This window comes from Pogona vitticeps, chromosome 15 (assembly GCF_051106095.1).
Source record: "Pogona vitticeps strain Pit_001003342236 chromosome 15, PviZW2.1, whole genome shotgun sequence".
In the NCBI taxonomy this organism is placed as follows: domain Eukaryota; kingdom Metazoa; phylum Chordata; class Lepidosauria; order Squamata; family Agamidae; genus Pogona; species Pogona vitticeps.
In genome coordinates this window covers 9,148,127-9,175,896 of record NC_135797.1, presented here as the reverse complement: position 1 = coordinate 9,175,896, position 27,770 = coordinate 9,148,127, and the positions used below count along the sequence as shown (strand labels likewise).

The window sequence follows — 27,770 nt, the reverse complement described above, 5'->3', positions numbered from 1 at the left end:
AAACGCGTAGGGCCAGTCCGTCTTAAGGGTGCCACAGGTCTCTTCGCCAGTCTCTGCTGCAGGACGACTACCTTGGAGTTGTAGACAAAAGGAGCGCTTCCACGTTCTCCTTCCTCCTGGAAACGTTCCTTCGGGGACCCCCAAGTCCCACGATCCCCCACCCCACACCCGGGCGGGGCGGGGGGGGAGGCTGGGCTTTGTAGTCCTCCTCCTCCTCCTCCTCCGGCGCGCCCGCGTGTGCCTGGCGCGGAGGAGCGCTCCGGCGCTGCCTTGGCCCCTCCCCGGCCGGCCAGCCCGCCCGCCCCACGCCCAGCCCGAGCCCGAGTTACAAGAGCCCAGCCCTGGGCGGGGAGGGTCCCACTCGAGGCGCGCCTGCTCCGCCGCCGCCGCCACCGCCGGGATCCCGTTCCGGACGCGCCCGCCGCCGCCAGGATTCCAGGGGGGCCCCCGAGAGCCAGGCTTCGCACCGACAGACCGGGGACGTCGCCTGGCATGGCGAGCTGAAGGCCACCGGTCCCCCAGGTATAGTACTTTGCCCGCCCGCCTGCCTGCCTGCTGGGGGGGGGGGGACTGGCTGTCGGGGCTGTCTGGAATGGGAGGGGGGAGAGAAGAAAGGGCGAGGCGGGAGGGGGGGCAGCGGGCGGCCGAAAGGGACCAGTGCAGTGCCGTCGACGGGGGTCGGGGTGGGAGCCGCCGTATCTCCCCCCCCCCCAGCAAAAACTCGTGCAAAAGTTGCAACCGTCCAGGGACGCTCTTGAAATGGGCCAGGTCGCCCTTTAACCCCCCCCGAACATCCCTGCTCTGCAAGGGGGGGCCTCCTCCCTCCCCGCCCTCGGGGAGCCCCCTCTGTCTCTCTCCCCCCCGCCTTGGCACCCTCCGGGCAACGCCCTTGGCACCCAAGGCAGGATGCGGGCGGGCGGGGGGGGGGGACGCGCCGGAGGTTTCTCTGCAGAGTTGAGGGAAAGTTGGGAAGGGGCCTTCGGGGAGGAGGGGGGCCCCCGTCCTTTCCGGGGGTGCTGAGAGTGGCCAGGCCCCCGAGGAACGGGGTCGGTGGCCGGGGAGGGGCGCCTCGTTTTGGCCGCCCGCTGGCCTCGGCTGAGGAAACCCAAGTCCAAAGGCTGGCGTTGAGGCGCCTCCCCGTCGGGGCGTCGGGAGTTTTCCAGCCCCCCAGGAGAGAGAGTGTGTGTGGGGTGTGTGTGTATGGGGGGTTTTATGACTCGTCCCCCCCCCAGTAGGACTCCAGGGGTGCGTGTGGACGGGGAATGGGGGGGGAAGCCCGGCGCTTGTTTACCCGACGACGTGGGTTGCTTTGGGCTGGGGAAGGGGGGGGGGCGGCCCTCGGAGGAGGAGGGCGGGGCGTCTGTGGGGCGAGGGGCTGGGAAGAGTTGGGGGGCTACTGGGGGCGCGCCCGCCGGACGGACAGGGTTGTGTGGAGAAGAGGCGTCGGGGCGCGCCTTGGCGCTCGAGGCGTTGGCCGAATCCGGAGTGACGCCTCTTTGGTGGGTTGTGGGTGTGGCGCGACACGGCTTTGGCACGCTGGAAGTTGAAGGAAGGAACGGACTCGGCTGCCCTTTACCGGCGGTGGGATTACTCTGAGGTAAGGAGGGAGCTGGGCGCGGCGTTGCCTCTTTCGCAACCCGCCTTCCCGGCGCGCTCCTGACCGGAGGGGCTCTTCTGCGGGCTTATTCCGGAGTGACTCCCCTTTCGGACAGCTTCCCCCCCCCCCCGGAGGTCGGTCTTTCCCTCTCGGGGCGCCTCAGCCCCTCCTGCTTCGGATCCAGCCCCTGGGCGCCGTGTGGCTTCGCTTCCCGTCGAGGGGGAGGGCGGAATTTGGATCGAGTCCCTTAAACTTGGGGGAAAGTGGAGCAGCGGCCGTGACGGGGGGGGGGGGGAAGAGTTTGGGACGCTGGAAGTATCCGAGACCGCCTTTTTTTTAATAGCTCCTCCCCCCTCCCCCACCTTCCCCCCTCCCCTCTTGGCCCCCCTCCAGCAGCCTCTGGAATGCGGTGGTTGGAAAGACTGACTAATACGGAGCAGCAGGCTTTGGCGCTGGCGAACGGCAGCGGGACCGGGCTGGGGGGGGGGAGAGAGAGAGAGGGCGAGGGAGGGGCCCGGGCCGCCTTCAAAAGCAAGGGAGCTTGATCTGGAAAAGGGGGCAAGTGTGTGTGTGTGTGTGTGTGTGTGTGTGTAAAATGGTGAGCAAGGGGGGCTGCCTTGCTCCTCAAGCGTGCTTTGCAAGACAGATCCGTTTCAGAAGTTTGTCTGCTGGGGGGGGGGAACACCCAGACTTGACACTGGTGTGCAAAATTGGACCGCATCCCACCAGAGGGGAGTGTTTGTGCTGCCTTTACACTGTTCACCCCTAGGAAAGACCCACATGCAAAGGAGGGGGTGCATGCATCTGGAGTGACTTTGGTGGGGGGGGAATTTTGGGGGCAGGGGGAACCTAGGAAACTGCACAGAATTGCAAGGGGTGTTTGTCACCTGCACACTCTCTGTGGTTCCTAAATGCCCCCCCCGCGCAGAAATATCTGGACTGTAACTCCCAGAAGCAGAACAGTCAACCAGTCCAGGCGATGTTGTCCCCAAAACATCTGGAGTCTCCAATTATGGAGCCACTGCATGTGTGGAGCTTTTCCTGGGGGAAGCTGAGGATCTGTGGGGAAAGGTGGGGGTTTGCAGGATCTGGTCTTGTTAGCTTCTAGGGCAGGCCCCTCCCTGAACGTCCCATGTGGAGCCTTGCAAGGAGCTAGGACGCTGTGCAGAGTTCCTTGTGGGCCTCGTAAATTTTTGACATTTTATTTATTTAAAACATGAATTATTTGGCCAACTGGCAACGCCTCTGGAGTGGTTTATAAGCACGAATACGAGAGCAGTCCATAAAACCCTGAAGCACAAAGTCACAACTATTGCAGCAACAAGCACTGCAGGTCTTGACAAATCCGTGGCCTTTTTTTGTAGCGAACGGGGTGTGTCTTGTCTGGAGTATTTTTGAGTTGGAGACGTTTTTTCCTCTCTCCTCTGCGCCCTGGGTCTAGCAGTGGCGTTTTTAGAACCATATGGGGCAGGTGTGGAAAATTTACACGGTGGGTGACTAGCAGCGAAGTTTTTTGTGGGTTTTTTAAAGAGCTTCTTCTGGTTTTGGTTTTGAGGGACCTATATAGAGGTGTGTGTGTGTGTGTTTGTGTGTTTTCTTGGCACTGAGCAACTTGACCTGTGCAGCTGCAAAACTTTGTGGCCGACTTGTATTATATTTGTAATACTTCTGTTGGAGGCATTGCTCTGATGAGTGGAAGCTGCAAACATGGTTTTCTTCCTCCCCCTCCTCACTTTCATCTTCACAACAGCCCTGTGAAGTAGGCCAGGCTGAGAAAGAGCCCCAGGTCAGACTGTTAATGTCCGAGCTCAGAACTTGGGCCTTCAAAGTTTCTGCCCAGCGGTCAACCCGATACACTGGATTCATATACTGTATGTCTGTTCTGCTGTGAGCGCTCCCCTTTGGTCTGTGGCTCGCCATTTTGGAGGGCTGGACTGGATGCATATTGGGACAGACCCTCTCATCTCAGTTGAAAACTCCAGGGATGGGGAGGGAGAGAATCCATGCACAGATTCCTCCCTTCGTTTGTGGGTCTTCTGCAGGGCCACGGAAGAAGCTGCCCCAACTTCTCGCCTGTTCCCGCAAGGAAGCTTATCTCTTGCTGGACTCCTTGGGCGAGGAAGAGATTCGATTTGCAGAAGCGGGCGTGGGCTTTTTCTCCTTCAGGTCGGGCAGGCTGGCGCGTACTGGTTCTGTCGCTTTCTGGAGCGGCTTCCGCCCTTGCTCTTGCTGGCTCATGGGTTTTGCCTGGGTGTGGCGCCCGAGCAGAAAGCTAGCACAACGGCGTGTGTCGCCAGCCGCCAGCTACTTTTCCGAGGGAAGCTTCTGAGTTGGGCCACAAAAGTTTATTTCAATTTAGTTCACACCAAACATTAAGTCCTCTACAGCTCCCCCCCTTTTTTTCTTTCTATCTTCCGTGGCAGACATCCCAGGCTGGCTGGCACAAACTTGGTGGGTTTTCTGCTTCAATTTCCATTGGAACAGTGGCGTCTAAAGAGAGATGCTGGTGGGATGGGCATGGGGGCAGTTCCCTCCTCGTGGCCCTTGCTTTTTAAAATCTTTTGCTTTTGTGCTTGAGACAGAGGTCCTGAGGCGCCCTTGGCCAACCATTGGGGCAGAACAAGTTTACGGGCAGTGAAAGAGAACGGACAAAAGAGTGAAAAAGAGGCAGCTCCTTCTGTTTCGAGGGGGGAGAGATTCATGAGTGGCACCAGCCAGCGGGGATAAGCTGCTTGACGCCGGGCCCGTGGGGTGGGACCCCTGCCCGCATTGGCAAACAGGGTGGACGCTTTATTCTTGAGGCGGACAAATTTCCCAGTGCGCATCCCTCAGGACGTCTCTGCTTAGGCCTAGTACACCTTGAAGGGCTCAAGATTATTTTGAAGTGTTTGTTGATGTCATACAAGGTGGGGGCATTTCTTAATCAAAGGACACTCTATTCAAAACCCCGACGTGCTGGTTTTCATGATGCAAGCAATCAAAACCTGGAAACCCGGACATGCTTGTTTTCGTTATGCGGGGAATTAGAACCCTGACATCTTTTTATTATGCTTGGAATGTTGTTGTTTTTTTAAAATTACATATATATTGATGTGGAGGAATATTAAGTTACTTGAGATGACAGATGATGTGTAGCCTAGACTCAGGTTTATATGCTCAGGGTGTATTAGTTTTTTTTTTAATGCCTGTTGCAAGAACTTCTATGGCTGGGATGTTTGTTCTGTGAAATGTACCCAATTCATCCTGAAAGTTGTCAGAAGTTCCCCACACACCATCTGGATGACATAAGATTTGTCGTGATATGACCAGTGACAGAGACCAGGACTGAGGATTTCGGGGGGCAAAATGTCTCCTGAAAGAGGCAGATTGTTCTGTATTGGCAGGGGTGTGGTGGTTAGAGTCTAGCGCTTTTTGGTTGCTCCTGAGGTTGGAGGCGGTGAAGGGAGGGGCAATTCCCATCTGATCCCTTCCCCTTTTTTTGCATTTTTGTGGATGCATTTCCCAGTAAATCCCACACTTTGAAGGCTAGTGAAACCTCAAGGGGTGGGGGCGGAATACAAAAGCGCTACAAAAGGGCCATCTTGGAGAGCCCTAAATGGTCATGAGTTTGGAAGGACGGGAGTTGATCAAGGGAGCCTTCCCGATGCATAAAACCATATCAGGTCCTCCTCTGACTCCTTCTTCTTGATATTTTATTTCCCTCAACTTTGCATTATGTCTCCCCCCCTTCTTGTACCTAAGGCTGGAATTCCATCACTCCAGGTTTTGTTTTTGTTTCTCCTGATTGCTGGTGTTCCTCCGATGTTCTCGAAAGCACGTGGCGATAATTCGTCTTTCAGCTGTTGCCCCTGTACTGCATGTACCTTCGCTGTGCGGGTTCCTTGAGGGCACAATTAGAGGGACATGCAGGGAGATTCAGGAGGTTACATTCGTTTGTGGTCATATAGGAAGGCCTTTTCCACTAGAGTATTTCTAAAAAAAAAATAGGTAGGAATGGGAGCGGACACAGGGCTGTAGGAGAGGCCGTTTTTGCGGGTCTGAAACCAGATCTTTGATTCTCAGTTTTCCTCCAAAAAGGTGTGCCTTGCACAGGCCAGAAAGGTCAAGCACTCTCGGGCTTTGTGCGTTCTCTGTGGCTTTTGCAAAAATCGATTTTAAGAGTTTGAGAAGTCCTTTGGCCGTCTCCAAAGGGAAGGCAGCAGCCGCTTCTGCGCTCACGTGGTCGCTGCACGTGAGGTTGGGGGGGGGGATGAATGCGTGTTCCTCAAGGAAACGTGGTTGGGAGTGTGTTGCAGGGGCTGGTTCATCCAGGATTGCTGTCCCAAGTTTTTTTCGTGGATGCTGTTTTGGAGAGGGTTGGCTTAGATTGCCAGTTAGTTTCATCTTTGAAAAAGGGTGGCCGGGTGTGTGTGTGTGGATATGGGCAAGAAGAAACCAGAGTGACGTTGGGAGATGCTCGAGATCCTTGGCTGTAAGGGAGAAGAAGATGGCCCCGGCGGATGGATATAAAAGTTCCTGAAGTGAGAGAGAGAGGAGGGAGGAGAAGGAATCTGTAGCGGGGAAGTCATCGCCCTGGGGACATTCAGAAAGAATGAGCTGGTCAACCCCTCTTAGTCATTTCTCCTCCCCATTCAGAAACATATGATGAGTAACGCACAAAAATTCTGCTGAATTCTGTGATCTTTACCCATTATGTAGATCCATTCTCTTCAACCACCCTTGGTGGCCCTAATTGGTATCGTTTTTTTACAATTTTTTTGATAGGGTGTTATGTGTCGGTGCACCGTTCCCATTTTTGGCAAGACCACCGAAGCCTTTTCTTGTGCCGCTTGTGTTTAGTTGCCCTGCAGGGCTTCTGGGTTTTTATTGGCTGGCACAATTTCAGATATATCATTGTGGCCATGAGAGCTAGAAACTTGATTCTTTGTTTTTAAAGGAGCAGCAGCAACTGGAAATCTCAGGATGGTGAATTCCCTTTCTTTGCCTTCTTTCTTCACCTTTGAAAACGGCTATTAACAAGTCATTGTACAGCCTGCCGATCCCTTTATCCTCACAATTAAAAGCAACAAACCTTTATTCTGTAGGACTGAGGAATTTACTTGTTTGCTGAGGGTGTGTCGAGGGATCTGTGAACTTCTGCTCCGTCCTCTTTCTTTCTGCTCCCTTCTGACAAAGGAAGAAGAGGCTGCTTTCTTTACCTTGTCAGAGGGCAAACAACTACAACATGATTTTTCCCTTTCCCCATAGAGGCGGAGGAATCTAGTACTCAGTTGAGGCCATAAATCTGAGCCTGAGCTACTTCCCCTCGCAGCTTGCATAACTGCTTGATCTTCCATGCAGAATCTTTCTACGTCCTTGCATGGAGAAGACCAGCAACTCAGTTTGCATGATCGTGTGATTTTCCATGCCAAATCAAAAAGTAGAAGAGGTGATGCCTTTATTCGTAGACCACTAAAAACAAAACATTCAATGTAAGCTTCCGTGAATAAAATTCACGCACGAAATCAGTGTGTACATCCCTGCATGTGGAAGGCTGGCAGGTCAGGAAACAGGTTCCATCTAACTTCCTCATCTGCTAGTCATCAGTATTTTATACAGTGGTGCCTTGTTTAGCGACATTAATCTGTGCAGGAAAAAAGTCGCTAAACGATTTAATCGCTAAGCGATTTTAAAAAGCCCATAGGAACACATTAAAACGCGTTTAATGCGTTCCTATGGGCTAAAAACGTACCTGTAAGTGAAAATTCTCCATAGCGGTGGCCATTTTGGGTGCCTCTAAAGCGAGGCAAAACAGCGGTTGCCATTTTGTTTTTCTGGTGGCCGTTTTGGAACCGCCGATCAGCTGTTAAAAAATGGGCGCTTTGCCATGATCGTGTCCCCGCGATCATCACAAAGCGATTTTTACCCATGGGGCCATTGCTAAGCGATTGCTCTGGCGATGGCAAAAAGTCCATCGCTAAGCGATTTCGCTGTAAAACGGAGCGATCACTAAGCGAGGCACCACTGTATATTGGTATCAAGGCATCATTGCAAGCAGATAAGTTTCAGTCCTGAAGAGTTTTCAAAAGAGAGCCTCTGTGTTGCTCTTTGAAGAAGTTTGAGGCTGTAAACTTTCCGCCCTGACAAAGGGCAATCTTTTGTTTTGGCAGCTTCCAAAAGAAAGATACATTTCCCCTTGATTTTTTGATTTTTCCTTAAAACCTCAGCTCCTGTATATGAAGAGAATTGCAGTCACTGTGGTGTGCTTTTCACACTATCCGTTCAAATGATCATGTCTTGGAGGTTGAATACCTGTATATTTGCAGCAGTAGGGCTAAGAGCATGGTGTGTGTGTCTGTGGCAGGTTGAGAGCGAAGACAGAGAGAGGGTCAGTCTCAATAGGGAGAATTATGTCCGAGGAGAAATTTAGTGCTGTTACAAGGAGGGCTAAAGCAATGGAAGACATCTTTAGGAACTGCCTGGGCCAGATATATCTTCATCCACCACTTCCACTGGAACTTCTCCAATAAAACCCAAAGCCCCCATCTTGCCCTCTTACTTTTCGGTACGGAGGATGCCAAATACGAATGTTTCTGGCCCTTACGTTTTCCAAGGAAGGAGGTGGAGCGCAGTTTCTAGAACGTGAACGTGGGTTTTTACAGCTTTTCTTAACCCCATCCCAGTTTGGCAGCTTGTGGTTTAGCTGCTCTGAGTTTGCAGTTAATTTTTTAATTGTTTGTTGTGTTTTGTTTTAGTGTCGGACATCCGCAGACCTCCCGTCTCTTTTGCATTTCACTGGCCTTTGGAAGTAAAGCAGAACGAAAAGGGTTCCAAAGTTTCTTAAAGCCCGCTATGCCACGGTGGAAATGAATCAGACTGCATTCCTCCATTGGGTGTGTTTGAATGATCTCCTTGCGCCCCCGTGGTAGAATAGCCCACTTAGGCAGAGGTCAGTGGCTTAGATCCCAAGGCCAGAACATCAGATCATGCAGAGATGCAACAGGCAGCTCCTCCAAGTGTGGGATCTGTGTATGACCTTTGGGGAGTTTCTGCCTCTGTTCTGTGCCTCTTCCCTCCTTGCCTTTGTGTCAGCGGAAGGGAGCAAGTGTTATAATCTGGCCAACTCTGCTGCGCCCATTGGGCCATCTTCCGGGCATCCGTATCCCTGTTTCAGGATTTTCTGCCTACTGCATGCTCTGCTTCATGAGTGGTTGACCTTGGCCAAGGTGACTTAATCAAGGATGGCAGATAGTGAGGACTGTATTCCCCTGTACCAGAGGGTAGGAAGAGCTGCTGGGCTTCGGCACAAGAGCAGCAAAACCTGCTTATGAGAAAACAAAACAAAAAAAGAGCCACCCATGTTTGTCCAAACAGCGATTGAATGATGCAAACACCGGCTCTGTCAGTACGGAATGACAAATGGAGACCAGCCCTTGCAGTTACGAGAGTCTTGTGGTTGTGTGGTTGGGATATTTGAAGGATTTATCTGTTGGGCTTGTGGACTTTTGCTGGCAGTCAAATTCCTTACAAGATAAAGACACTTAGCTTGACTACTGCCACAACTGCCTTGATTGGGGCTTCCTTTGGAGACTACACCTCAGGCAGAAAGTGGTTCCCTCCTTCTTGCTTTCTTTTTTTATTATTTGTGTAGTATCGCCAACATACACGAGGTGGAACAGAACAGTAGACTAATACAACATGCTGTTTCCAAGCATGGCCAAACATACTTCTGAGAAGCCTGCAAGAAGAACCTTCAAGGGGCTAGCCCTGTATTATTTAGAGATTTCTAATGTCATGCATTTTGATTTTTTATGGTTTTAGTTGTATGTTTTGCCTAGTTATGTAAAAAAAACCCTGAGTACTGATCTCACTAAGTTGGGCGGTCTATAAACTAACTAACTAACTAACTAACTAACTAACTAACTAACTAACTAACTAACTAACTAACTAACTAACTAACTAACTAACTAACTAACTAAGATAGACTGTCATTGGACCTGAAAGCTCTATTTACCCGTATTTTTCGCTCCATAAGACGCACCTTTCCATAAGACGCACCAATTTTTTAGGAGAAGCAAACAGGAAAATATAATCTGTTTTCTTCACTCCATAAGACGCACAGACTTTCCACCCCCCTGTTTTATGGGGGAAAAGTGCGTCTTATGGTGCGAAAAATACGGTATATCGTGGCTGAGTTGTTGTTGTTTTAGAACAAGGATGTACTATATGAGGAACGTTCTTTGTTTTGTGTATCCGGAATCTGTAGCTCTTGGCTTTTACTGCATGACTTGCGTTCTCGTTTTGGGAGTGGGTGAGATAAAGATGGGGGGGGGAAAAAAAGAAAATATCTTATTTTCTTTACCCTGTGCTATTGGAAGAAAAAGAAGATGGCCTTTGAATTTGGCAGTGGCCGGGCACAAGGCATGCTTTCTCGAGACATCAGTTATGATGCTTGAGAACCTCTTAGCATAGAGAGGGAGACGCTAGGAACTTAACAAGCAAGGTTTGGCGCACGTCAAAGGAGTGAAGGAGGAGACGGGCCACGAGAACTCTGGGGGTGGAGCAGACGGCGTTGGCGTGCGGCTGGAATGTTGGCTTGCCGCCTTGAGCTCTTCGGGCGGTCGGTCGCACTCTTCCCTTGCTGGTCCCTCTTCTTAAATCTCCCGATCGGCCTCTTGTTTTCTTCTTTTCTTTGGCTCTGGGACGCATCTCCCAAGAGCTGGGGGCTCCCCGAGAAGAGGGGGCTGACTCCGGTGCGCTGCCTCTACGGCTGGTTCGGCTGGTCTGCCCAGTGCCCGGGGAACAAAAGTGTTCCTCCACTGCCAGTCCTTCAGCAGGTTTTGGGAAGAGGCAGGCTGGGACAGGTGGAGGCAACAGAGATGTCAGGATCTGCCTGGGCCAGGTTCTCACGCACTCAAGCCATCACCAAGAGGCGTGTGCTTACACAAGGAGAGCTTCTCTCTCTCTCTCTCTTTGTATGTACCTATGCATCTGTGTCTCGCACCCTCACAGAACTGGAACATCCATGATACAAACAGGAGGTGTTCGCTGTATGTGTGAACAGAGCACTTGCTTGTGTTGATATTATAGACCTACATGGTCTTGTATGAGCTATCTTCTTCTTCTCTCTCTCTCTCATTTTTTTTTCTTCACCAGAATTACCTTGGGCCATCTTGATGTGGTTTCTGATTTACAAAGTGGGGATCTTTTTTTTTTTAAACCAGTTCAGGTGCAGTTTGTGTGTTCAGATCCGAAACTGAGCCTCCCTGAGGTCCCTAAAGAGGGGCTTAGCCCAGAATTGGGCATCCAGGGAAAGGCGCAAGGCTGGTTTTGCGCCAAAAATCCGCCTCACGACAATAGCTTTATTTGGCCCGAATAGGATGAGCTCTTTGTGGCTAGAATGGAGTGGGTGAGGCTTGAGGTAAGAACACAATGTACTCCGTGTGGTTTCTGAAGATGTAATGAGGACGAAATTCTGGACACCAAAATGCCATTTGGGTATATGAGGTGTTTTCCTGAATGTTGTTGTTGTTGTTGTTTCAACTTAGTGCTTAGAGCACTCTCTGGGTGGTTTACAAAATAATTAAGCAAGGAATTATACCTATGGTTTTGTTTGTCTTGAGAGGGTTGTGGGATTATGTGGCTTTAGCTGTTGGCCTCAGGTGCCTCAACGCTTGGGCTGCCCCATCACTCCTACAGCAGTGCTTTGTGATATGAAATTGAGAACTCTTATTTACGACAAATTTCTCTTGATGCATAGTTATGCAGCTCTGTTCCTTGGTACCTCCATGGAGAAAATATTGCATGCCTCAGCTTGGAAATTAGCATGGAAAATTAGATTAGTTGTAGAGGTTAATGGTGTGGACGATAATTAAGGATTGCATACAGTCTGAGCTCTTTGGTAAGTGCTAGGTGGCATCCGCCAAACTAGCCAGTCAAGGACGCTGCCTTTGGGGCGAGGGTGTTTCCGCAGAGGTTTGGACCCAATATCAGGGAGCCAAATTCACTAAGCAACTTTAGGTCAATGAAGATTTAACTGCAAATAAAAGGTGATCTGGTGCATTGTCTGAATATTGGTTGCTCCTACGTTTTCTTAAGCCATAAACTTATCATGATGATGATCACAATTGTTATTTTCTTCACATCATCATCTTCGTCTGAAGGTTTCCGTTCTGGAGAAGAAAAGTTACAGGACAAGAATCCAGAGAGAGAGAGAGAGAGAGTCTCAAGATAAAATACATAGGTAAAGAGAAAGGTTCCCTTTGACATTGAGTCCAGTCGTGTCCGACTCTAGGGTGTGGTGCTCATCCCCATCTCCAAGCCATAGAGCCAGCATTTGTCCGAAGACAGTTTCTGTGGTCACGTGGCCAGTGCGACTAGATATGAAACGCCGTTACCTTCCCATTGAGGTGGTACCTATTTATCTACTTGCATTTATATTCTTTCGAACTGCTAGGTAGGCAGGAGTAAAATACATACATGAGTTATGAGTTAAAAACACATCCCAATGAACTCAATATTAGCCAATGTTTCTTAGGCCATTATCACCAAAGATTCTCAGAAATTTATGCGGCCTTCCATAGGGAGGAGAGAAGGGCCCAAAGGAACTGGAAACAACCCACTGGAGCTAGATGTGAAGGTGAGGCCAACTCTCAGGATGTTGTCTCCTTCCCTCCAAAAAACGGACAGGGCCTTATTACACTTTAGAAACTGCCCAAAACATTTCAGGCCTATCAGTGCCTGGCCTCCTTCAGGAGCAATAATTAAGCAAGGTGTAATGCAGACATCTTTCCGTCTGGTTCTGATCACAAAATTACTGACTTTTTGGGGGGAGGGGGGTAACTTACTGAGAGTTTCTCTCTCCTTCCCTGAGGAGCAGAGAGTAGTGTATTGCTCTCCTCCCCCCCCCCACTTTCTTAAAGGCTATCATTTTCAGAGATAATCATTTTCAAAGACATTCAGAGGGATTAAAGGAAGGATAGCTCCTCTCCCACTCTTTCCTTCCAGGGTCACCTCTAAACAAACAGTATTTCAAGAGATTTTTTGGCCTGTGTGTGTGTGGGGGGGGCATTGCAATCCAATCTGTAAGACCTGTGGTGCAGAGTCATCCTTGCACCACCCGAGCTGCGATCTGGCTTCCAGATTGCTTTCAGCTATGTTCCCATGGTCAAAGCTATGGTTCCTCATAGTGAAAGCTATGGTTTTTCCAGTAGTGATGTATGGAAGTGAGAGCTGGACCATAAAGAAGGCTGACCACTGAAAAATTGATGCTTTTGAATTGTGGTGCTGGAGGAGACCCTTGAGAGTCCCCTGGACAGCAAGGAGAACAAACCTAGCCATTCTAAAGGAAATCAACCCTGACTGTTCACTGGAAGGACAGATCCTGAAGCTGAGGCTCCAATACATTGGCCATCTCATGAGAAGAGAGGACTCCCTGGAAAAGACCTTGATGTTGGGGAAAATGTGAAGGCAAGAGGAGAAGGGGACGACCGAGGATGAGATGGTTGGACAGTGTCATCAAAGCAACCAACATGAATTTGACCCAACTCCGGGAGGCAGTGGAAGACAGGAGGGCCTGGGCGTGCTCTGGTCCATGGGATCATGAAGAGTCGGACACGACTTAACGACTAAACAACAACAACAATGTTCCGATGGGCAGCCTGTTGAGGAAGAACTGCTTAAGGACTTCCCCTTTGCTTGAGCTTTGGGGCTGTCTCAGATGTCTCCTCTTACATTGGTAGAGCTGCAAAACAATGCTTGAGCGCCCCCCCCCCAATTTAAATTATTTTACCTAGTTATGAAGCATGCATGCCCACAGCAGGAGCATCAAGGTGCTGGCTTTGTGACAGAGTTCGAATGGATCCTTGCATTCAGGGCCCTGAGAAAGACAAGAGTGTAATTATTCTATTTATTTTATATATTTTTACCTCGCCTTTCTGCTTAAGGAAAGGTCCTAGAGCCGAGGAAGCCTCCAGCTCCCTGGACAGTGTACCCCCTTTTTATTCTTCTCTGCTCCCACTTCTCTCCTTGCTGAGCGGCGCCAACTCCCAAGCAAATGGGTTTGGAGAATTCTTGGGCTTCAAATGCTGTTTTCAAGGCAGCTCATATGACTTTGGTTTGGTGTTCCTCTGGCTTGCCAACAGAACAAAGCTATAATTTCTCCTCCTCTCCCACACACATCTTGGCTTTCAATTCCTGTATTGACTGGAGAGAGGTGGCCTGCCTCCGAGGTGAAAGGAACAGGGTCTGGCTTGTTTGGGGGAGCTTGGCCTCCATTGCCTTCCCTTCAGAAGTGACCTGCCTTTGAATGCACCCCACAGATGTTAAGGCCAGTTTTTCTTTCTCTAAATAGGGAGCAGAGCATTCCCAAGGCCACGAAGCTTTGTGAATTCCGGGGAAATCTTGTTGGATGAAAAGGTTTTGTTGGCCATGCGGCTGGGGCATGATGGGAGTTGTAGTCAAACACATCTGGGGGAAAGCCAGATTGGAGGAGGCTGATCTAATCCAGCGTCCTGCGTGGGGCAAGGTCTGTCCTGCGCCTCCCAAGCAGAGTTGGAGCATTTGTGTTCCTTAGCTACCATCCACGGTATACTATTCTTGAACAAGGAAACTCTAGTTATCTGCGGTGTTGAATAAACATCTCTTTGACTGTGATGGGCAAGCGTTTCCTCATGAATGTATCATCTCATTCCCCTTTGAAGTCCTTTAAAGTGGTGTGCGCTGCAGGTTAAACCGCAGAAGCCTTTGTGTGCTGCAAGGTCAGAAGACCCGCCGTTGTGAGATCGAATCCACGCGACAGAGGGAGCTTGTCCCAGCTCCTGCCAACCTAGCTGTTCGAAAGCATATAAAAATGCAAGTAGATCAATAGGTACCACCTCGGTGGGAAGGTCACAGTGTTCCGTGTCTAGTCGCGCTGGCCATGTGACCACGGAAACTGTCTATGGACAAACGCTGGCTCTATGGCTTGGAGACGGGGATGAGCACTGCGCCCTAGAGTCGGACACAACTGGACTCAATGTCAATGGGTACCTATCACCACAGGGGAGTGACTGTATTTTACTAAAGCTGAAGATAGTAATAACTGAGCAGCCCAAATCAGTTGCTATTTTAGTTTCTTTTTATTCATTTAATTAATTAATTATTAATTAATTAATATGCCGCCCACACTACCCAAGGGTCACTGGGTGGCTTACAATACTTTAACTACAGTAAAAAGATAAAAACAATTAAAATACAGTACAATTAAAAACACAGTGCTCTAAAAATTGCCATCAGGACCCACAGTTGATATTATTTCCAGAAGAAGTTAGCAATCAAATCATACTAATCAATCTGGATTTGAGGTATTTGTGATAAGAAAAGTATGGAGGAAGAAGCGTTGAGGAAGGAACGATACGGAAATGTCCATTTGTTCTAATAAAGTGATGATGTGGGATTGAAGACCCAAAATCTGTTATGCAAAAAAATGCTGGTATCTCAAGGCTCCAGGACACACCCGATTTCCTCCAGGCATTGCTGAACTAAATTCCCATCAGCCTTCTGATGTTGAGGCATAATTGATATGATAAGACAAATCAAAATCTGGAAGATCTCACATTCTCTGGCTTCTGCAGTGCTATTTAGAACCCAGAACCTCCAACATTCATGCAGTAGTAACACACAAACAAGGACTGTTGTTGTGCTCATTGCTGGCTTTATTCTTCTGGAGCACAGATGCCCTAGGATGGCTCACATCACAAATGAAGCAGGGCGGGAATATCTGATATCCCCCTCTCCCCATCGTTTCATTTCCCCAGCCATTTCTGCAGAGTAAACCCAGGCTTAACGACACGAGACAGCTTGCGCATCTGTAAATCTAAGCCTTAGAATCTCTGCCTTCTCTTTAATAATCAGGAGGCAAGTTTCTACCTCTTTGGATTATTGAAGCATTTTGAATTTTTTGGTTAAATTCCTTCAGCTGTGCAGCAAAAGTGCAGGGATTCACAAGGCAGAATAGCTTCAAGTTCCCCAGAGTAGTCCACCCCTTTGTCTCATTAGCTGGCACTTAAAAGTCTCAATAACACTGAGCTATTAATAGTAGAAAGAATAAAAATGTTTCATTTCATAAAAATACCTTTTTTTTACTTACCACTATGAACAGATCAACAGCAAACAGACTGTTTCAGCAAGAGACCTCATCAAACTTTAGAGAGAGAGGACGCTCTTTGAATTCAGAGGCAGGAGGTAACTGTTGGTTAGTGCTGGATAGATTAACTGTCACTCCAGACAAGAAAGGTCCCGCCTACTAGAAGCGGCATGCAAGGTTGCTCAAACCTCTTTAACAGTGATTACTGTAGAATCCTAAGGAATTCTGATTTTAAAGTCTTAGTGTGCACTCTTCGGTGAAATTTCAGATACTGCGGAGAACTTTCTACAAATATCGATGACATGTTGGGTTTTCTTCTGAACACCTTGCTCCCTTGCAGGCTGGATAGCTCGGTGGTTGCAGTATCTGGTTGCAAAGCCAGAAGTTGGGAGTTTGATTCTCCCGCTGTGCCTCCAGGGTGAGAAGAGCCAGCCTATGTAGCCTTGGTCCAGCTGAGCAGTCCCACACCGCCCCTAGTGGAAGGGAAGGGTAAAGCACCTCTGAGGGTTTTCTAAAATCCTGGAAAAGGTTAATCGTTAGTCAGAATTGACTTGACAACACAGTACACAATACGTACATTATTTTATAGATGTTAATGAGCAACAGAGGATCAATCAAGACTGGTCGTTAGAGCTTATCTGCCTCTCTCTTGCATGTGTTTTCTGGCTGCTTTTTGAAGTAGAGGTGGTTTTGAATTTTATTCTGTTACCACAGTTGACTGGTTGGGAAATTGGAGTAAAATGAGAATCTAGATTCTAGAGAGTCTGCTATTAACCCGGCATCTGTATCTCTGGCTCAGCCTAAATTCTGCAGTCAAACCCAAAATGTTTAGGTTAGAAATTGGTGGGTGGGTTTAGGACGATTAGGGTTTAGACCTGAAGAACAGAGAGTACTGAGGAAAAACTGTGAGGTATTGATAGGGATATGATGATGGAAAAAAGTTACACCAGCTGCTGGCACCACACACTTTCATCCACTGGAAAGCCCCACATCAATTCTTTCCCTATTTATGCCCCTCAAACAGACAGTTGTCACAACATTACATATTTCCATGACAGCGATGAGGTCTAGAAATTTAGAAGCAAGATCTGAATAATAAATGAAACCCGGGGAGGCCTCTTCTATTCTGCCGGCTTTTGTGACGTGCGTTTTGCCGACTGTCTGATCTTGTTCTTTCAGATTGTGAAAGCACCATGTGATTTTAAGAGGTGGGGTTCAAATGGGTGGCCAGGTTTGCCAGCCTCCACAGGATGTAGATAAAATGAATAAAACTGCTCTTATGCAACTGATAACCATCAGCAGTAAATCGCACCAGACATAATGTGTCAGAATTAATTAACACAGGGGGGAAAATGTCCCGCTGCTGTTTTAACATTTTGCATGTGAAAAACAGCGATGTGTTCATAACATCTGTATTCTTAGGCCTGGAGTTGCCACTTGAACCCTTTTCTGCCTTCCAGAGTTGCTCAAGGCTGAAGAGCCTTGTCTGTTTGTGGTATTAATTGCACCATAAGAGCATGCCTTTCAGTAACTGGAAAGCAAATGTGGTTTTGTTCTTAGGTTCACATGTGCTACTAGAAAACTGTGATTGCGCTGTGTTATTATTCCTGTAAACTGAGTCTGTTGGTCCATGGGCGGTCCGCGTCTCTTTTGGCAAAGGAAGTTGAATAGTTAACAGAAGATCTCTTGATAAACAAGAAACACCCACCTCTGGCTCCACAGCCATCTCCCTAAAGCACTGAGCTATCCAGCAAATTCTCTGGCCTTTGAAAAAAAGACATCCATAACAACGGATGGAAAGTCATAACCGCAGCAGCCAAGCAGAAATTTGTACAGTATGTAAGGGAGAGGAAGAAACAGCATTTAGCAGTCGCAAAGAACGCGTAAGAGGCTGAGCAGGCAGTGCATTGCATCTCCTGCATTCTGATATACAAAGGAAACCAAACCTGGTCATGCTACCGCTGAAACCCTGTGTCAGTTTATTGAAATGGGCCAAATCCCCTGTTCAATATCAGGCTTAACAGCTGGTCTGCTTTGTGTGGCCCAAGTGTATGGTTCATGGAGGTGCCTGGTCATTTATGTGCCCTAGTAGACTGTCCCTCTGCCGGGAATGTGGCTTTCGACATGCAAGCTAATTTTTCCAAAAGCAAAAGGAAGATGGCAAAACAAGAGAAAAACGGTGACGGCTTGGATGCTATTTCTTTGCAGCCACCCCCAGCCGATGCTATGGGACAGGACATTTCCATATAATCTCCTTTGAAGATTATCATTTTAATTTTAAAAATAATATTCTAAAATACTGTGTTTTTTTAAATGCAGAGATATTCTCCAATCGAAAACAAGATGTTCCCCCACCTGTAAACTACTAGGCCAGCGATGGCGAACCTATGGCACGCATGCCACCGCTGGCGCAGAGAGCCCTTTCTGCAGGGATGCGAGCCATAAGCCGCCAGATTGCTCCCCCCCCCCCCCCGGCAGCCACACTTCAGGAGGCGGCTGCAGGGGCGGATCCGGAGTAGCTGGTCCTGGCAGTGGATCCGGAGTGGGGTCTCGAGGCACCTCCGTGCCCGGGATTCCCCCTTTTCCCACCACTTCCAGTTCTGCTGCTGTCCTCTGCCTGCTGTGTTCCCCCCCTCCCCCCCAGTTTGGGTACGCGAGCCCAAAAAGGTTCGCCATCACTCTACTAGGAAGTGCTTCTAGAAGCGGTTTGGATCTCACCTAACAGCTTTTTAGGGCCGCTCTGCCCGAGAAGCCCATTTAATAACTGGTCAGTACAGGATGTAGTGGATGGATTAGGACTCTGGAGAGGCACCCACTTGGCGGTCGAAGCTCACTGGGGAGGCGGAATGAAAGCCACTCTTTACGTATCTCACTTACTTTGAAAGTCCTATTAGGGTCGCTGTAGGTCGGATCCGGCTTGACAAGCACGCGCACAACGAATCAAGGCCAAAAGATTCCAGCCAAAGGGGCTGCACTTTGGTGCTTTCCTTTGGTAAGAATGGCTGGACAGCTCAGACGCTTAGGAAAGGTTTGGAATTCGACTCCATGATCCATAGGAGTGTTGGCCCTATGGAGGATGCTCCAGAATGGAGTGGCTGGTGTTCAGTTCCGGACCTGCCTTGTGCTGCCAGATGGACACATACCCCCCCTTTCTAGAGGTAGACCATTTGGTCTGCATCGGCTGCCACTTCCAATTAAGCCAACAGAAAACAGAACAGGCCCAGCATGACATAAAGACCTGCATCCGGAAAGTCAGATCGGCGGCGTGTACTTTGGAGAAAACACTCTGTCCATAAGGACGTGTGGGGAGGGAGGGTAGGAAGGACGAACACGGTTGAGATGAAAAGGGAGTGTTTAAAACAAATGTGTGATCTGGAGATTACACTTATTGGAAATCACCCTTCCTTGTTTGCAAACCCAACCCAACCTGTGTGTGCCTTTCCATACTTCATATCCCCTGTCATGAGAGCTAGAAACCTGAGTTCCAAGTTGAAAGCTAGAATTCATTGTACCTTCTCTATACCATCTGATCTTGCAGCCAGACATTTATGACTGTTTGTTGCACAGATTGGAGCAGCAACACACTGATGATGCTCCGAATCGAATCAGGAAGTTCCCCTTCCCTGGTACAAATAATCGCCACTCCCATGAACTGAGCAGATGATCTTTAGGGCAAGCAATTTCCCCCTTGCCTTACTTTTCCCTCCACAAAAAGGGCATTATAATACTGGCCTCCCTTAACGGATTGATGTCAAATTTGCAAGAAATCAACAGATGTGGTGTTCTTAGGCTGGGCAACTTCTGGAGAGCCTGAATTTTTCTGCAGTTAATTTCTGCAGAGGCTCAACAGTGCTTAATTTTTTGCATGCAGTTAAGCTGCCAGGGATGTTGTTGCCACTTTACTGAGACCCCATATTGCCCCAATATGGGAGTTCTGAGCTCAGGAATGACTAAAATAGATATGGGCAAAGTACAGCTTCTGTGGGCCTAAATGTAACTCTCTAGTCACCCTCTCCAGTCCAAAAAAGTTTTGTTTTATTTTGTTTTATCTTTAGAAAGGAGCTGTAGGATGGCAATTTTGCCTTGTTTGGGGTCCCCGGGCTTACTTAGTTCCTGTGCCACTCCTTAAAATTTTTTGTATTTTATAAAATTGGCCACTAGGGGGTGTGAGAGGGCTTTTCCATTAAAAAATAACTTTTTTTTTTTTAAAAAAGGGGACATTTTAAGGACTAGGTTGGCTAGGACTGGAGGTGTAGCAGTTTTCGGGCCTCTGGAGATTGCCCAGCTCTGCATAGGATCGGGACCTGGTGACCGGAAATGACACGGTGTGGCTGAGATGGCATTTTCTGAATAGGGTGAGTCTTGCCCCCTTCTGTCTCTGTCTTGCCTTAGCAAAGGGAAGAGTAGCAGCTCATTGGCAGAGCAGGCCCTTTGCATGTGGGCAGTCCCAGAGGTGGGGCAGTGTCCCATCATCCTCCACCTAGCCTGCCTGTGCCCAATGGGCTTTACAGTCCAACGTGCCAACAGAATCTCAGGTTGGGAAAGGCTTGGGTTAGATAACCAGGAGGGCCAGATGAATCAGTTGCTTAACACCATATAAGGCAGCTTTGTGGGATCCGTGGCGTAAACAGGCCGGGCAGCTCTTTCCCGGTGCCTGCTTGTTTCTTTATCTTCCGGCCTTGCGAGCAAGGGGGGGGGGAGAGAGTATTGGGTGGGGCAGCAGAGGAATCTGCCTCAGCAGGTCCCACGGCTGAGATGTAAAGGCAGAAGGGATTGTCTGGAACATTGTGGAGGCTTAGAAGCTTCAGTGGGGTTTGTCCGGGGTGTGTTTCAGAGTCATAGTGGGGACCCCCCTTCTTGCAAAATATTAAAGCTGCTGCAAAATGAACGGGTCTTACTTACTAGACCCTGAGAGCAGCCCATTTTCCTTCCCTGGACCTCTTAAAATGCCGACAGGTCACAACAATCCAATTTATGCCATTTACTAGGTCAGCCCTCCGGTTAGGTAGCTGTCAGGCGCAGGTGGAGGTGGCATCCAGCCGCTGGCCTCTCTGACTCTTGTTGTCTAATCTGGGATTTTCCTCCCTCTCTTCCCCCCACCCCCAGATTCAGCCACGCCAGGGGTGGGTAACCTTTAGTTCTCCAGACATTTTGGATTCCAGCTCGGATCACACCTCACACTTGATAAATGAGGCTGCTGGGCGTTGAAAGTCATCCACCCCAAGTCAGCTGTTATTGCAGGGGAGGCTCCCCGCGGTTGCTGGAGGGCCGGGATGGCTCGTCCCCTTAGGGCTCACGGGCTTCGTCCCACTTCTGAGACCTCTCGGGAGCGTGAATGTTTCCCTGCAAGTCTAGGGACGCCCGCTTTTGCTCCTGGGTTTGCCCACCACTGGCTGCTGCGCCGGCCACCACAGGCGCCAGCTGCTCGTATTGGGGAGGAGTCTCCATCGGTCTTAGCCAGCGTAGCCGGGGGTGCACGGAGTTGAAGTCTAGCCCGTGGGGTGCTGCCCGTTGTCCATCCAAAGGTGACGGTCAAAAGCAGCGCAGATGCTGCTTAGGGGCTGGGTTGGCGTGCTATAAATATGTACGTACACACCTCCATACAAAATTGTACTTACAGGGACTGTTGGCCTGTGTCTTTCGTGCAACACAGCTTTCGTAGGAGATGGTTTGGGTTGGGCAGGGTGCTTTACCTATCCCCGATATATTTTTCACAGTGCCTTATTAGCAAAGAAAGAAAGAAAGAAAAAGACTGTGTGTGCAAATGAGGCAGCTGGTATATCCAGGCCCAGGGGAACACCGTCCCTCGCTTAGAAATCTGCTTGGAAGGCAATGAAGCCTGGTGAGCTTGACTAGATAGGGTGAGGTTCCCGGTGTCCCCCCCCCCCCAGTCCCAGCGTAAGGCAAGTTTCCTCCCAAAGCTGACCAGATTCCCAGTTGAATCTTGTGTCGGTATCGGGCAGGGAAATGTGGGAAGCAAACTGATTTGGGCAACCAGGAGATGATCTATTGCTATTTTAGCAGGCCCAGGGCAGGAAAATGGGCGGCTGTCAGTGTCTACTGGGACCTATTCTGCTTTGTTGTGCCTGCTTGCATTGGAGAAATACCGGAGGGTGCAATTCCCGGAGTTGGAAAACTGAGGGAGGGAGCCACCTCCCTCCCCCTTTTAAGTTTTAGTTGCAATTCCCCCCCCCCCGCCCTTCCTCTCCTCGCTGCCCAGCCTTCTCAAAAAATGCTAACATTCCTTTACCCTGACATCATGTGGCAATCAAGAGGAAAGCCAGCAATGTTAAGTAAGCTTGTATGCCTAAATTCCTTGCCTGGTTGTCCGTCATGCACTCCCTGTCTGTTTGTATGTCCCAGAAACAAAGCGTGGAAAAAACTCAGCTGGCTGAAGGGATTCTGGGAATTGTGTTCCAAAATATAATTTCCCCACCCCACCAAACGTCCTATACTGTATTCCCAAAAGTAATGGCAACAGAAAACGGGGAGTGTTTTAAATGGGAGCATTTCTGCCATGTCGTTCTGGTGTTGGTCGGTCATGAGAACAGCCCCGTCTGTGTAACCCTGCTCCCCGTTTCCCAAAGGGCTGACCAAGACAGAGCCAGATGCCTCTGCGAGATGCTCACAAGCCAAGCACGGAAGCCACAGACTTCTCCTATTAATGCATGTTTTGTGTTCTTATCAGACAACAAATGAAGCGACACACACATGCTAACTTTCTGTGTGAACATGGATTGCTGTCTCTCCTAGCTGACTAAACGTAGAGACCTGCCTTGTTTCCTTTGCAGGCCAGGATAGTAAACCATAGTTAATTCTTCACTTACGAATCCTGGCTTGTTTGGGAGCCCCAAGCCATTTTTTCTGAATCTGGGCTTGTTCAATGCACCACTTCTGGTTCCGTGGTTGGTTTAGCCAGTGGGTTTTGCTTCCAGATCCAACGTGTACAGAAGGACTGCCTCAGGCTTTCTTTCTTTCTTTCTTTCTTTCTTTCTTTCTTTCTTTCTTTCTTTCTTTCTTTCTTTATTTATTTATTTATTTATTTATTTATTTATTTATTTATTTATTTATTTGACTTATATGCCGCCCCATAGCGCTACAAGCACTCTCCGGGCGGTTTACAATTTTTAATTATACAGGCTACACATTGCCCCCCCAGCAAGCTGGGTACTCATTTTACCAACCTCGGAAGGATGGAAGGCTGAGTCAACCTTGAGCCGGCTACCTGGGATTTGAACCCCAGGTCGTGAGCACAGTTTTAGCTTGCAGTACAGCGTTTTAACCACTGCGCCACGAGGCTCATCTTTGGCACATTAAATTCAGTTAGGCCTGCTTCAGAATAGTCATGTACTGGACTCCCGTTCAAAGTGCACATGCAAATGTTAGTTTTAGGGAGGAATGCCTATTAATGCAAAAACAGAATGGTTATATACCGTATTTTTCGCACTATAAGACACACTTTCCCTCCACAAAACAGGGGGGTGAAAAGTCTGTGCATCTTATGGAGCGAAGAAAACAGATTATTTTTTCTTGTTTTCTTCTCCTAAAAATTTGGTGCGTCTTATGGAGAGGTGCGTCTTATGGAGCGAAAAATACGGGTATGTAGAAATATGTGCAAGTGATACAGATACACCAAAAACAGAAGAAAAAATAGAAGATAAAGAAGACGAGTACAGTGGGGTCTTGACTTAAGAACGGCTTGAGTTAAGAACATTTTGACTTAAGAACCACTCTCATAGGAAAATATTGACTTGACTTACATACTTAGATTTGAGTTAAGAACTGAAAAAAAAAAACCACGCGGGAGGCAGGGAAAGTGCAAAATTTGAACTTTCAGTTAACTGTTGGCCAGTGAAAAGGGTGCCTGTCTGCTTCCTCACTCCTCCCAGCGTTTAGAGAGTGGATTGGGAGTCTTCAGACTGCCTGGTACTGCCTGGACTGTCTTTTCCCTGCCTTCCCTGAACCTTTCTTGACCTAAGAAAAAAAAGAAACAAAATATCCCCCTCTAGTGGTCGAAGGTGGAATAGCAGCTTCCCATTAGTTTCTATGGACGGAAAAGAGCAGATACGGATCAAATGGTTTTCAGTGCATTCCTATGGGAAATGCAGATTTGACCTGAGAACTTTTTGACTTGAGAACCGCCTTCCAATACGGATTAAGTTCTCAAGTCAAGACCCCACTGTATTGTGGCCCAATTTAAAGGCTGACTACCCTATTTCAATGTGAGCTTTCATGAAAAGTCTACTCCCATCTTTCATTTTTTAATGGAGTGGCAAGAAGCAGCCGGAAGTCTCCAGTTTCTTCTCTCTGTGGGTCCTGATCCTTCCAGACGTGGGAAAAGGGGGAAAGTGGAAGAAAGCGTGGTATATGGTCTTATAAAAAAGGACCTCCATGTGATCTCCTCTTGCAAGCAGGAAACCTCCTCCAAGCAGCCAGCCATAGGAAGTTTCCTTCCCCATCAGGACGAAGCAAAACACGTGGACAAGCTTTGCGTATTCTGCAGTGACTCTGATCTTCGCTGTGTTTTGGAGTGTGTTGTTAGACGGCATGGTGGACGGGGATTAACTGAAACCGTTCTGCTCCTATCCTTCTTTTGTGTTTAGGTCATTTTGGAGCATCAGTTAATAACTGCATCCGCCTGCCATGCTGGTGTCTACAGCAACAATTAAAAATGTCCAGGCGGGATAAAGGGATTACGGCTTTTGCCCAGAAATGAGGCGCGTGGCTTCTGGTGCTCATAACACGCAGTTCTGTTGCCTTGCTTTTTATTCTGTCTCGCCGCCCTTGAATTCTTAGTCCTCCTCCCCACCTCATCTCAGAAACGTTCCAATCTCTGGGTATTTCTTCGCTTCTTCTCGTCCTGAAATGTCCTGCTTTGTGAGATGAGGCCGTTGGATGAAATGGTTTAATTGGAGATCTAAAAGGGGTTTTCCAAAGTCCGTCACCGAAAACTCTTGAGCGGACCTAGCGGTCATGAGGTCATGCGGGTGTTTTCCTCTGGTTTAAGAAATAGTTGTCGGACCAGAAATAGAGAGCAAGGATAACCAGGTGAGTTTTCAGACCGGAAGGCTATAAACAGTGAGATTCCTAAGGATCTTTACTTGCTCATAAATTATTAGGAAATAGGGGTGAGGTGGCTGAGTTTGCTGACAACACTTGATTATTGAGGATCAAGTTTTGCGGAGGTGTGTCAAGAAGAGAATTGGTTTTGTATGAACAAATCTTGTGCTATGTAAAGTAAAACCCCATAACCAACAGTAGATGTTTTAGTTCTTTTTTTTGTTTGTTTTGAGAATCAGGAAAGTCAAAAGCGTTACTTTTCTTTTCAAAACTGTAACTATGTAAGTAGCGAACTGCTTTGAAACCAGAACTAGCTTTTGTTTACCATTCTCTCTGTCTCTTTTTATTCCTTGGCTGTCTGTGTTTGGTGAGTAAGTTATGATTTCTTTCATTGTTGTTAGCCAACCAAAATAGTGCTTTGTCACTAGATAGGTGGGATAAAAATGAAAACAAACAGTCTTTCTATCTGTCTGTCTATCTATCTGTCTGTCTGTCTGTCTGTCTGTCTATCTATCAACTTCTTCATCTGTCCGTCCGTCCGTCCGTCCGTCCGTCCGTCCGTCCGTCCGTCCGTCCGTCCGTCCGTCCGTCCGTCTGTCTATCTATCTATCTATCTATCTATCTATCTATCTATCTATCTATCTATCTATCTATCTATCTATCTATCTATCTATCTATCTATCTATCTATCTATCTATCTAATCTTTTAAAAAATAACTTTCCAAACAGGGGCTGACCAAGACAGAGATTGTGAAGTTGTATGGTGTCCATCTAGAGTGTGGTTGATATGAAAACAGGAAGTGCCACTCTGTATAAAAGTAGAAAGTGATTTTAAAAAAAGATGCTAATATGCCACTGTCACAGTATTAAGCAATGATGTAACTTCATGTGAAATATTATGTACGGCTGTGGCTGCCGTAGCAAAAAAAAGTATATTGAGGGGCTGGAAAAGTTTCAGGAAAGGGCAGCTTAAAAAAATTCAAGAGACTCAGATCACACCCCTCTTGAGGAAGAGTTAAGAGATTTATCTCCTAGCCTCAAATATTCATTTATTTTGTATTCTTGAAGGCGTTCACTGCCAGGATCCGATGGTTGTTGTAGGTTTTTCGGGCTGTTTGGCCGTGTTTGAGGTTTTTCTTCCTAACATTTCGCCAGTCTCTGTGGGGCCAGAATCTTCAGAGGACTGGAGTAGGAACTCTGTCCATGCTCTGTTGCTGTTTGTGGGATAATTGAGTATTCAGTTATTTTAGGGAAATAATAAAAGCCCCTTCCCTGTTTTAGTTGCTGTTTTCTCTCCATTTTCCAGCATGTGTTGTGAAATGGGGAAAACCAGAGCAAAAGCTTGGAAGTGCTAATCCGGGGGGAGGGAGGTTGTTTCCTCCTCTCTTGCTGGCTGGAAGATTCTGGAAATTATAGCCCAGAAATGGAAAAATATGTCCAAATTCTGCCTGGAACTAGATGATGCTCTCCAAAAATGGCTGGTTCGTGGATTTAAACAAAGGTGGCATCATCGGGGCACCTTGGGTTTTATGTTTTAAATACATCCCTAGCATATGATTTGAGGAAGGTGATGCAATGAACGAGTTGGAAAGAGGGTATCATGGGTGGCTTGCGGTCTGTGGTTTGTGGTTTTTGTTTGAGCCGCACGCACGAGAAGAACCCCCTCGAGCTGGTTGTGAAAGCAGCTCTTCTTTACACAGGTGTAACAGCCTGGATTGTCCTTCGTGGGCCCTGCCGTGTGCCTCTTTTTGGGGGGGGGGCAGGGGAAATGAGCCAGGTATCCCAGCCAAATGGATCCCTAAGGGGTGTCCCATCCGGCTTCTGTCACCCTAGGGAAATTCTGGAAGCCGGCGCTTGGCGTGCTCCAGAAAAGAGATCCATAGTCGTCAACTCTGCACAGAGTTTTGAAGCACTTTTAGAAACTTCCAGATGTGTGGCAGACCTCAGGTCTTTGCAAATTCTTGCTGCCGTAGATCCTTTTTTTTTGGGGGGGGGGTTGCAGAGAGCCTCTTTCCTGGCAGGATTTCTTTTTGGAAACAACGGTGACGTGTACTCTTGCTCAAGGGCTTTTTTTAAATAATTAGCAGCGTCTGTAATGCTTTCCTGAGAATTCCATGTTAGATTTTCCTGCTAGGCTATGAAGGCTGATCTCAATGCAGGAATCCAGATCATGGCAGATTGTCTTGTTCTCTTCTCGATGGATAGGGATACTCTTCTTGGGGGGGCTGTATGAGGGTGATTCTTACACAGAAGGGACATTTTAAAGGAGCATTTTAAAGCCACTCTTTCTGGGGCAGTTAGACACTACCCTTTCTCCATGACTGATCGCACCCGAAGATTGGAAACAGCCTATGAGCAGGATGAAATAAGGCTACTGCTTTCCTCCCTTATGCAAGGGCCCTCTTGAAGTGGACAAACTGCAGCCCCCCCGAGAGGTCCCCTCTGACGGAAGGAACAGAAGCATTCAGCATCTTTATTCGGTCCTATATATTTCAGAATAAAAACTGGTAGCATATTCTCACACACACTCCTCAGAGTCACCAGCCATCACTGAGTGGCCGGGGACAGACAGACTGTAAATACAGATAGCTCCACGATATTTCTAGTTATTTAAGTGGCAATCCTATACTCTCTAATCTGGGCATTCAGTGTGATTTATCTCTAGGTATATATGTTTAGAATTGCGAGTCTTTTAATTGTCCTAAATATTGATCCATTAAAATTATTCTTACTATGCCAGAAATAATTTATCCCAGAGCCTTGGTACTTACTGGAAACCTGGAACAGGCTTGCTTCTTTGAGCAGCCAAGTAAATTTCTGCCCATAAGTATTTTTTTTTTAAAAAAATCAATCCACAAGTAAGAGAACAATTGGATTCTTTCTTTCTTTCCCAACTTTGAAAACTATAAATTTAGGGGCAGGTTCTGTAATATCACATCACAGAGGGGTATCACCGTTGCCTTGAAACCCTTTGTAGATGAAGGTTTCTGTCTTTACCAGCACTTGGCT

At 48.1% G+C, this 27,770-nt stretch overlaps 1 protein-coding gene across 3 annotated transcripts in view; it reads left to right on the top strand.

Moving 5' to 3' along the window:
• Positions 1-373: 373 nt before the first annotated feature.
• AHNAK (AHNAK nucleoprotein) overlaps positions 374-27,770 on the top strand; it is a 76,222-nt gene continuing 48,825 nt past the window's right edge. Inside the window, exon 1 of one of the 3 annotated variants that reach the window (XM_072984451.2) lies at positions 374-522. The gene's annotated coding sequence lies outside the window, so the exon portion shown is untranslated. Of the gene's footprint in view, positions 523-1,360; positions 1,598-2,105; positions 2,156-27,770 lie in introns of those variants that run through there. The other 2 variants (XM_072984452.2, XM_078382023.1) reach the window with 2 other exon arrangements.